The 9,848-nt window shown below is 42.4% G+C and overlaps 2 non-coding genes and 1 pseudogene across 2 annotated transcripts; all 3 read right to left on the bottom strand.

Moving 5' to 3' along the window:
- Positions 1 to 266: 266 nt before the first annotated feature.
- Positions 267 to 461, bottom strand: LOC136215820 (U2 spliceosomal RNA). Its single transcript, XR_010682826.1, has one exon. It is a non-coding gene; the product is annotated as a U2 spliceosomal RNA (small nuclear RNA).
- A 1,097-nt stretch (positions 462 to 1,558) lies between these two features.
- Positions 1,559 to 1,621, bottom strand: LOC136216295 (small nucleolar RNA snoR127; annotated as a pseudogene).
- Positions 1,622 to 2,020: 399 nt separating this feature from the next.
- Positions 2,021 to 2,216, bottom strand: LOC136215812 (U2 spliceosomal RNA). The gene has a single exon (XR_010682819.1). It is a non-coding gene; the product is annotated as a U2 spliceosomal RNA (small nuclear RNA).
- Between the last annotated feature and the right edge of the window lie 7,632 nt (positions 2,217 to 9,848).

The raw sequence follows: 9,848 nt of genomic DNA, 5'->3' as shown, positions 1-9,848 counted from the left end.
TCAAGACATTTGAGAAGCATCAAGGGGGAAAAATCAATATACTTTTAATGTCGAATCAGGATCAACTAGGAGAGAAATAAAGCATTGGGTACAGAAGATGAATTTAACAACATGGTATAGACAACCATATCAACATTTCCTCCCAACCTATCAGAGATACATAGAAATAAATTCTTTGATATTTCAAATAGATATAAATACTTTGATATTTCAAATAAAAGTCAATAAATTATAAATCAAAAACTCGAAAGATAAAATTGGAATTGGAGGGGTGAGCCAAGCCAGTGCTATACTTTAACAAAATGGCGACTCTTGAAGACCCCAATGGCAAGTCATTGATATAGGCTTTCCCCCTAAAAAAATTAATTTAATATCGTGTGGACCATTGGTCCACATATCAGATATTAAACTGATAAGAACAGATACTACACTTATCTTAGCCAAAAGGCCGAGAAAGGTATGCTTCTACTAGTGTTAGGTTTCTCTTTTTATATTTCACTTCTTCATCCTCAAATTGTTTTCTTTCCAATGTCGGACTTTTTTATACACTGGCAAAAACTAGCTTTCCCTCTGATCCCCTTAGTAAGTTGGCCATAATGCTTCACAACAAAATAGCGAGCTGGTTGCTTACATTCATCTAGCATATCAAGATCCCCTTAAAAGAATAACCAACAACAACAACAAAGCCTTAGTCCCGAAATGATTCGGGGTCGGCTACCTTAAAAGAATAACCATGTGTGTAAAATTCTAGCATCACAGGTAATATTGGACAATGAATCACAAAAAGATATCACGCTTTGAATCATAAGTAATATGTTGAGACTTTTGGATGTCCAATTTAATGTCTTTGATTATGTTGAAACAATAGAACAAATAAACAAGCATCTGATCTCCATGATTTGAACTTTGAAGTGGCTCAGTTTCAAAAACATCGAACAAAACGAAACTATAACTCCTTCCAGTTATCCATATACCCAAACAAAAACTTCTTTCATCACATACTAATGAAAAAAGGGAGTTCAAAATTTGATGAAAACCTAAAGCTAGTTCAATTTTTACCTTGCAATGGATGCCCAGTAGATAATCTTTGCCCCAACATAGCCTCCAAACAGAAAGAATTGATTACCTAATCGATAACGAGAAGCAAAATAAGCAATAACCTATACATTGTTTGATCAATAAATAAATAAACAAACAAATAAACAATCGCTATTGCTGGACTAATGAAATGATAACAGGAATTACATGTTAAATTTCTTGTTTGGTTACTGAGAAAAGAACAGAAACACATCTTTTGCATGATTATAAAGTGGATCAAATTAACATAAAATAAAGCTGAAACTAGGATTGGAAGGGGCCGCGCGAACGCAGGCCCCAACTGCCACAAATTAAGTTAAAGAAAAAGATAACTAACCACATTCCATCCACGAACTGACCCATGAATTCTGTATCCCAATAAGACACAATGTGACTTTGTTTATCCGCTTCTCAGCAAGAGCATTTGCAGTTCTTCCTCCATATCGAGTAATAATCAACATTGCAAAGATAATAACCCAAGACTCGAAAGCATTGCCTTGTGGAGCACATCTGTTTCTGATTTGGCTAAATAACATCACTCCAGAGAGGGGGGACCAAAAATATTAAGCTCATTGGAATGCCTCAGAAGATATGATAAATATTGTGTAGTTTGAGGGACTCCAAGATAATTAATACCATGGATGTAAAATTCTAGCATTACAGGTAAAAGGGAACACCATGAAGCACAAAAAAGATTATATAATTTGAATCCCAACTGAATCTAACTTTATAGAGTGAGCAAAATAGCAAACTACCTTTGAACTATTTATCACTCAACAAAACAGAAACTTCACTATCCAAGCCTGAAATGCGCACTCTCTTGAACTCTTAAGTCCACTTTCTAAAAATAATATAAACAATTGAATTGAATATCAAGCAACAATATTTCAAATAAAAGCCAACAAATTACAAATTTAAAACTCTAAAGATAAAACTAGATTTGGAGGGATGAGCCAGGCCAATGCTATAGTGCAAAACAATGGAGACTCTTGAAAACCCCAATGGCAAGCCATTGATATAGGTCTTCCCCCTTAAAAAATAAATTTAATATCGTGTGGACCATTGGTCCACATATCAGATATTAAACTGATAAGAACAGATACTACACTTGATCTTAGCCAAAAGGCCGAGAAAGGTATACTTCTACCAGTGTTAGGTTCCTCTTTTTATATTTCACTTCTTGGTCCTCAAAGTGCTTTCTTTCCAATGTGGGATTTCTGTATACACTAGCAGCAGCAACTAGCTTTCCCTCTGATCCCCTTAGTAAGTTAGTATCATCATCTAGCATATCAAGATCCCCTTAAAAGAATAACCTCATCAGGGACTCCAAGATAATTAATACACCATCTGTGTAAAATTCTAGCATCACAAAAAGGTATCACTCTTTGAATCACAATATAATTTAATGTCATTGAAAGATAAGACTTTCTTGATTGAGCGAATTACTTTGAACACCCAAGTACGAAATTTACCAAATGCACATTGAGAATTCCATCATTCTTCAGCTTCACCAATCATACGACCTATAAAATATTAAAACGTTTAACTACCAGTACAGCTTCACTGAATTAATTCAAAAACAAAGGTAGAGAAAGCAAAACTAAAGTAATATGTTGAGACTTTTGGATGACCAATTTAATGTTTTTGATTATGTTTGAAACAATAAAGCAAATTAACAAGCATCTGATCTCCATGATTTGAACTTTGAAGTGGCTCAGTTTCAAAAGCATCGACAAAATGAAACTATAACTCCTTCCAGTTATTCATATACCCAAACAAAAACTTATTTCATTCACATACTGATGACCCGCGAAGCCAAACCGGGCCGAATTCATTACACGGGCCCAGCCCATACTTAGACCCATGGTCTAGGATCGGATGGGACCCGAATAGAGCCCGAATAGAGGAAGCGGGTGAAGTAAGTAACTGCCCCGAATTCCTAAATGGAGCATCAAAACTCCCACTCAGAACAAACGATACCACTTTTGTTGCCACGAAAGCCACGAAAGGGACATGGCCTAAAAAGGAGTAACCGCCCTCGGAACGTGGCCTGGAAGGAGTAACCGCCCTCGGCGGTTACTTAAGAACACTTATAAAAAGCCATAAGGCCAAAGGGGAGAGGTACGTTCACATTTTTCCCCGTAATGCTATTATTACCAACCCTCATACAAAGAACTGACTAGATCGTCGGAGAGTTTTCCCGGAGATCCCGTCTCCGGTTCTGTTTTGCAGGTAACTCCGACGGAGATCATCAAATCGGATTCAGCAAGTTATCATTGGTGCGGTGATCGTGGACCTTTTTTACCAACATTTGGTTAAAGGTACACAAAGAACATGTTAGAACCATCACGAACGACCGGCGTTACAACCAGATCAACTAGTATGAACTCAAGGGGTCCACGGACTGCGAATTCGCAGCCTGCGAGTACACAACCTGTGGTGCCTAGCTCGACGAACCCTTCGGGACAATTGAGTCCATTATTGGAAGTCCAAGTGCAAACTGAGATGGAGATGTCCAATAGCGATTTCGTCCAAATGGCAGGACAAGTCTTGGCTTCAAATATGAGCCAAGCGGCGGGGGATCGGATGATTGGTTTACTAACCGCAATCGCTGATCACAATAACACTGTGGCGGCTGCTCCTCAACAACCTGTTGTCATCTCCACACAACCATCGACTACTGCCACCATATCTGCGCTTCCGCAGCCATCTCGAGAGCCAAATCAGATAGGTCAGAGTAGTCGCATGAACCCACACAGCCACCCAGGCAACTACTCGTATCGCGATCCTAGTATGACGATCCATCCGACCTGGCAAACATCCCAACCAACGTCGGGAATACCAGGAATCCTTCCACTACAACACACGGAGCCTTTGGTTTGCGGGCATTCAGAGTTAATGACGTCTGGGGCGAATACGTCTGGGCAGGGGCACACTTGGAACTTTGATCCTATAACCGGACAGCGGCTAGAACCACGGCGAGAACAAATCTCAACATCAATTGGCGGGTGGATGTCACCCAGAGTTCACCAGCAGCGGATGGAGGAGATTCGGCGAATACCCCATCCTGAGTTGGAAGATCAACTACGGAACATGATGGAGCGAATGGGGTACACGCCTAGGGCGAGAGCAGAGGTGCAGAGTGATTCGCCTTTTGCTCCGTCGTTGCGGGAATTTATACCAGATCACAGGATAAAGGCGCCGGCGATACCTAAATACTATGAGGATCCAAATTCTGATCCTGAGGCTCATGTCAGGAACTATAGAGAATTAATGGATGTTGCCGGAGCGAGTGAAAGCATAATTTGCAGATTATTCTCGACCACTTTGGGCGGAGCGGCATCTGATTGGTTTCGGTCTTTACCTGCTGAATCTATTCACAACTGGAATCAATACAGTCGTGATTTCTGTGCAAAGTTCGTGGGCTGTAAAGCAGCGGATGTGATGGATAGGCAGCTGAAGGAGATCAAACAGAGGAACTATAATTCCCTAAGGGAATTTGTTGTCGCATTCAACGATATCCTGGTGCGGTTGCAGAACCCGGATATCGTGAGCATTCGCAACATCATGGCGGATGGAACCACGGATTGGAGCATGCGGGAGGAAATCATCCGCAACAAGCCGCGCACAGTGGCCGAACTCATGAAGATAGCAAAGGAATTCATGGAAGTGGATGATGTCAACAGAGAACATAGAGCTCAAACCCGGAGAGAGAGAGATGCTGCTAGATCCACTTCGGAAAATCGGCGCCTGACCCAGTCCAAGGGTAATTATGTTCGCAGAAGCGATCGCTCCTTTCAAGGGGGAGGATATCAAACACCATTGAATACGACTCGCCAGGAGGTGTTACTTTGGATCGAAAAGAACCCCCTGAAGAAGGATGTGCGGTTCCCCGAGGCGAAAGGCCGAACTAGTTTGGGGCGATATCCTAACAAATATTGCAGGTTCCACAGATTGAACGGCCATGACACGAACGATTGCTATGAACTGAAGAAGGAAATAGAAAAGCTGATTGAGAGGGGAAAGCTAAGCCAATTCGTAAGAAAAGAAACGATTGATGAGAAAACAACGCTCCTGCATGAGGGAGAAGCAAGGCCCAAAAAGAAACAGAAGAAAGGGGTGATAAACGTGATAGCTGGCGGGATCTATGAGCCGCCAACAAAAAGGGCTCGCCTTGAACAGCGAAAAAGCAACACGCATAGGGGGGATGCCCTCAATTACTCATTTGCGCGAATCACGGAGCCGCATGCGGATGCCTTGGTGATTACGATGGCCGTAGAAGGATGGGACGTTAAGCGGGTCCTTATTGATACCGGCAGTTCTTGTAATGTTATTACTCGGACTGCATTCAACAAGTTGGGAATTAATGACGAGCGAGTGGAACATACATTCATGGATGTAACTGGTTTTGGGGGTCAATCATCTCAAACAAGTGGACAGGTGGTGTTGGAAGCAGAAATGGGCGATAAGAATCTAAAATGGCGAGGTGATCTAGAATTCGCAATTGTTGATCTCCCGTTGGCCTACAACATAATTCTAGGGCGTCCGTTCCTATCGGAAACGGAGTCGCTCATCTCAATGAAGCATTTGACATTGCATTTGCCAACACACCAAGGGCGAGTCATAGTTGAAGGAGATCAACTTGTGTCTCAACAAGCTTATACATTGTCACTTGAACTAAAGCCAGATGAAGATGATAAAGTTGATGAGAAGTTGCCGGCAGAAGCATTAGGAGAAACAGAACTATTCGCCATCTCAAATGACAAGAATGTACGAATAGCGGCAGGACTCCCCGAGGAAACGAAGAAAGCCATTACTGAGGTGTTGATCCAATGCGAGTCGGCATTCGCCGCTCCGAATGAAGTGCTGAAAGGAATAAGTCCAGATATAGCAACCCATCGGTTGAATGTGGACAAAGGTGCAACCCCAGTGCGATAGAAAAAGAGAGGACACGCTCCAGAGCGGCAGAAGGCGATTGAAAAAGCAGTGGCAGATTTGCTAAAATCGGATGCGATTCGAGAAGTCACGTATCCGGAGTGGCTAGCCAATGTGGTGCTAGTCAAAAAGCCAAATGGAACGTACAGAATGTGCGTCGACTTCAAAGATCTGAATAAAGCATGTCCGAAGGATATGTATCCGCTGCCTAACATTGATATATTAGTAGATGGAACTGCAGGATTTGAGGCTTTATCGTTCACCGATGTGAAATCCAGCTACCACCAGATACCCATGGAGAAGGCGGATGAAATCAAGACATCATTCATAACTCATCAGTCAACTTATTGCTTCAAGGTGATGCCCTTTGGACTGAAAAATGCGGGAGCAACATATCAACGAATGATGAACAAAATATTTTCAGACAAATCGGGCGAGAACTTCTCGATCTATGTGGATGACATGATCATTAAAAGCAAGAAGATGCAGAACCACCCGAAGGACATTAAGGAAATCCTGGAAGTGCTAATCAAATATGGCCTCAAATTGAATCCAGAGAAATGCACATTTGGGGCAAGAGCGGGAAAATTCTTGGGTTTCATTGTTAGTGGCAAAGGAGTCGAGGCAAATCCCGAGAAAGTTAAAGCGGTAATGGAGATGAAGACACCGAGGAACATAAGGGAAGTACAGAGACTGAACGGGCGGCTGGTGGCATTAGGGCGATTCATATCATGCTCAGCTAGGAGATGTCTACCTTTTTACAACACCATCAAAAAGTCTAAGTCCTTTGAATGGACGGCGGATTGCCAAGAAGCATTCGAAGGGATAAAGCGACTGCTATGCTATCCGCCCCTAATGAGCAGGCCGGAGGATGGAGAAGATTTATTTCTTTACGTATCCGTCACCAGTATGGCGATATGCACTGTGATGGTGTGAGAAGAAGAGGGCCAACAATATCCAGTGTACTATGTGAGCAAAGTCTTGAAGGATGCAGAACTTCGGTATTCGAAGTTGGACAAAATGGCTCTCGCGGTGATAACCACGGCGGCTAGGCTAAAACCATACTTTCAGGCGCATACTATCATTGTGAGAACCGGAATTCCAATGCGGAAGGTACTGCAGAAACCTGACGCATCCGGCCGATTAATGGAATGGTCAATTCGCCTGGGGGAATTCGATATTCGCTACGAAGGAAGACCAGCACTAAAGGGTCAAGTACTTGCCGATTTCGTGAATGAATTCACGTGGGATGAAGATGAACGTCCAAAGGCACAAAAAGAAGAGTGGAGCATGTTCACAGATGGGGCATTGTCCACGGATGGAGCTGGACTAGGAGTCGTCATCAAAGGTCCGGAGGTTATTCGCCTGTACTATGCGGCAAAGTTAACATTCGAAACTACCAATAATGCCGCAGAGTATGAAGCAATGATATGCGGATTGAAGCTGCTTAATGAACTTACGCCAGAAAGAGTGGTGATCTACAGCGATTCTAAACTCATGATAAATCAGATCACAAAAAACTATCTGGTGAAACAAGAAGATCTGGTCAAATACCATCAGGTAGTAGGCAGATTGACGCAGGAGTTAACACACAAGGGAGTCATCTAGGAAATGGTGCATGTTCCAAGAGGCCAAAACACAAAGGCTGATGAACTGGCAAAAGCAGCGGCGAGTAGAGAACCATGGAATCAAAAAGCATGCAATTTGGAGATAAGATCCGCACCGGCATTTGAAGTCGATCAGATTATGGTCATTGAAGAGCTGGAAGATGATGAAGATTGGCGGATACCCATCCGCCAATATCTGGAGCAGGGAGATTTGCCGGATGACAAAAGCCTAGCCAGAAAGCTAATTGGACAATCAGCGAGATACTCAATTCGAGATGGAACTTTGTATCGAAAATCATATACATGTCCATGGTTGAAATGTGTTAGCCGCAATGAAGGAGACTACGTACTGCGAGAACTCCATGAAGGAATGTGCGGCGCACATGAAGCATCCGCGGCGTTGGTAAGAAAAGTCAAGCTAATGGGATACTATTGGCCAAAGGTGATGGAGGATTCCCAGAAGATGGTAGCGGAATGTCACAGTTGTCAAATCCATGCGAATGAAAAGCATGTTCCCGGAGCCGAACAAATCTCTATAATGACGGCATGGCCATTCGCAACATGGGGAATCGATATAGTGGGTCCATTCCCAGAAACGACAAAGAAAAGGAAGTACTTGGTAGTCGCAGTTGACCACTTCAGCAAATGGGTAGAAGCGGAGGCAGTAACCGCTCAAACACCTGAACGAATGATCGAGTTCTTACGAGAGAACATTATCATGCGATTTGGAATCCCGCAAAAGCTTATAACTGACAACGGCACCCAGTTCAACTGTGTCAAGTTCAAAGCATACTGCGAAAGCATGGGGATCAAGAATCATTTTTCTTCCGTAAACCATCCCCAATCGAATGGTATGACAGAGGTTACCAACAGGGCCATGATTCAAGGGATCAAGAAGCGGCTAGGCGATAAAAAAACAGGTTGGGCGGATGAGATACCCCATATGTTATGGGCATACAGAACTTCTGTAAAAGCAGCAACTGGCAAAACACCTTTCTCGCTGGTTTATGGAGCCGAAGCAGTCCTACCTGTTGAAATCAAGTCGCCTACAGATCGAATAATTTATTATTGTGACACACAAAATCCTATCAACATTAGAGATGCATTGGATTCTGTTGAAGAACGAAGAGAAAAAGCTTACATGCAAATGGCAGTATACCGCAATAGGGTCAAGAAATATCATGACAGAAGGGTGCGAAAAGTGATAATCAACGAGAATGACTTGGTCTTGAAAAAAGCGGATAAAATACAATCCAGAGATGGCAAAGGCAAATTAGGCGTCAACTGGATCGGACCATACAGAGTATCCAAGAAGTTGGGACCATCAACTTTTGAAATAGAAGAAATGAGTGGAAAAAAGCTCCCGCGCACCTGGAATCTAGAAAATCTGCGCCTATATAAACGGGCTGGGTAGTTCAGGGAAATGACGAGTACTCTTTTTCCTTTTATGAGTTTTTTCCCACTGGGTTTTCTGATAAAAGGTTTTAATGAGGCTTTGATCCCACACATTTCATATACCAATGTAACAAAAAGTCTTTTCTTTTATCAATAAAGATATTCAATTGTTGCATACAGCGTCTGAGTACGGATCCTTTTTAGGACAACCACTTCAGTGTGTTATCTACAAACAAAAGGCGGGTAAATCGCGCAAAAACCTTATGGTTAAACTTAAAAACACATAAATGTGTTGCCTATTAAGAAAGGCGGATGCATGATTACGCATCACTCGCAAAAACCTTATGGTTAAACTTAAAAACACATAAATGTGTTGCCTCTTAAAGAAAGGCGGATGCATGATTACGCATCACTCGCAAAACCTTATGATTAACCTTATGATTATATTATTTTCGAAAGAAAAATTATAAGATAAGGCATAAAATTAAGCGAATTAACGAGTACTCAAAAAATTGCAAAAAGGGTCTGGCCACCCTAGCGGAAACGAAACTAAACTACGAGGAAATACAAATATGGAGTCGGCAAAAGGCAAGGGTCACGTATGAAAACAAAGGGCAATAAGGAATAAAACAACAATCGCACGTATAGGTAAAGCGGCAAGCAAAAGAAAATATATATATACGGGCAGTTTGTTACATACAACAGTCCAGATATAAATCAAACTATGCTACAGCTTCCTCTCCTTCACCCCTATGGCCCTCCTCGCCTTCAGCGGCTCCCTCATCTCCTCCAGTGGGCGGATCTGCTTCAAGCGAATCCTCAACCCTCGAATCA

The sequence above is a fragment of the Euphorbia lathyris genome, chromosome 1 (genome assembly GCF_963576675.1).
Source record: "Euphorbia lathyris chromosome 1, ddEupLath1.1, whole genome shotgun sequence".
Lineage (NCBI taxonomy): Eukaryota > Viridiplantae > Streptophyta > Magnoliopsida > Malpighiales > Euphorbiaceae > Euphorbia > Euphorbia lathyris.
This window is presented reverse-complemented; position numbering and strand designations above follow the sequence as displayed.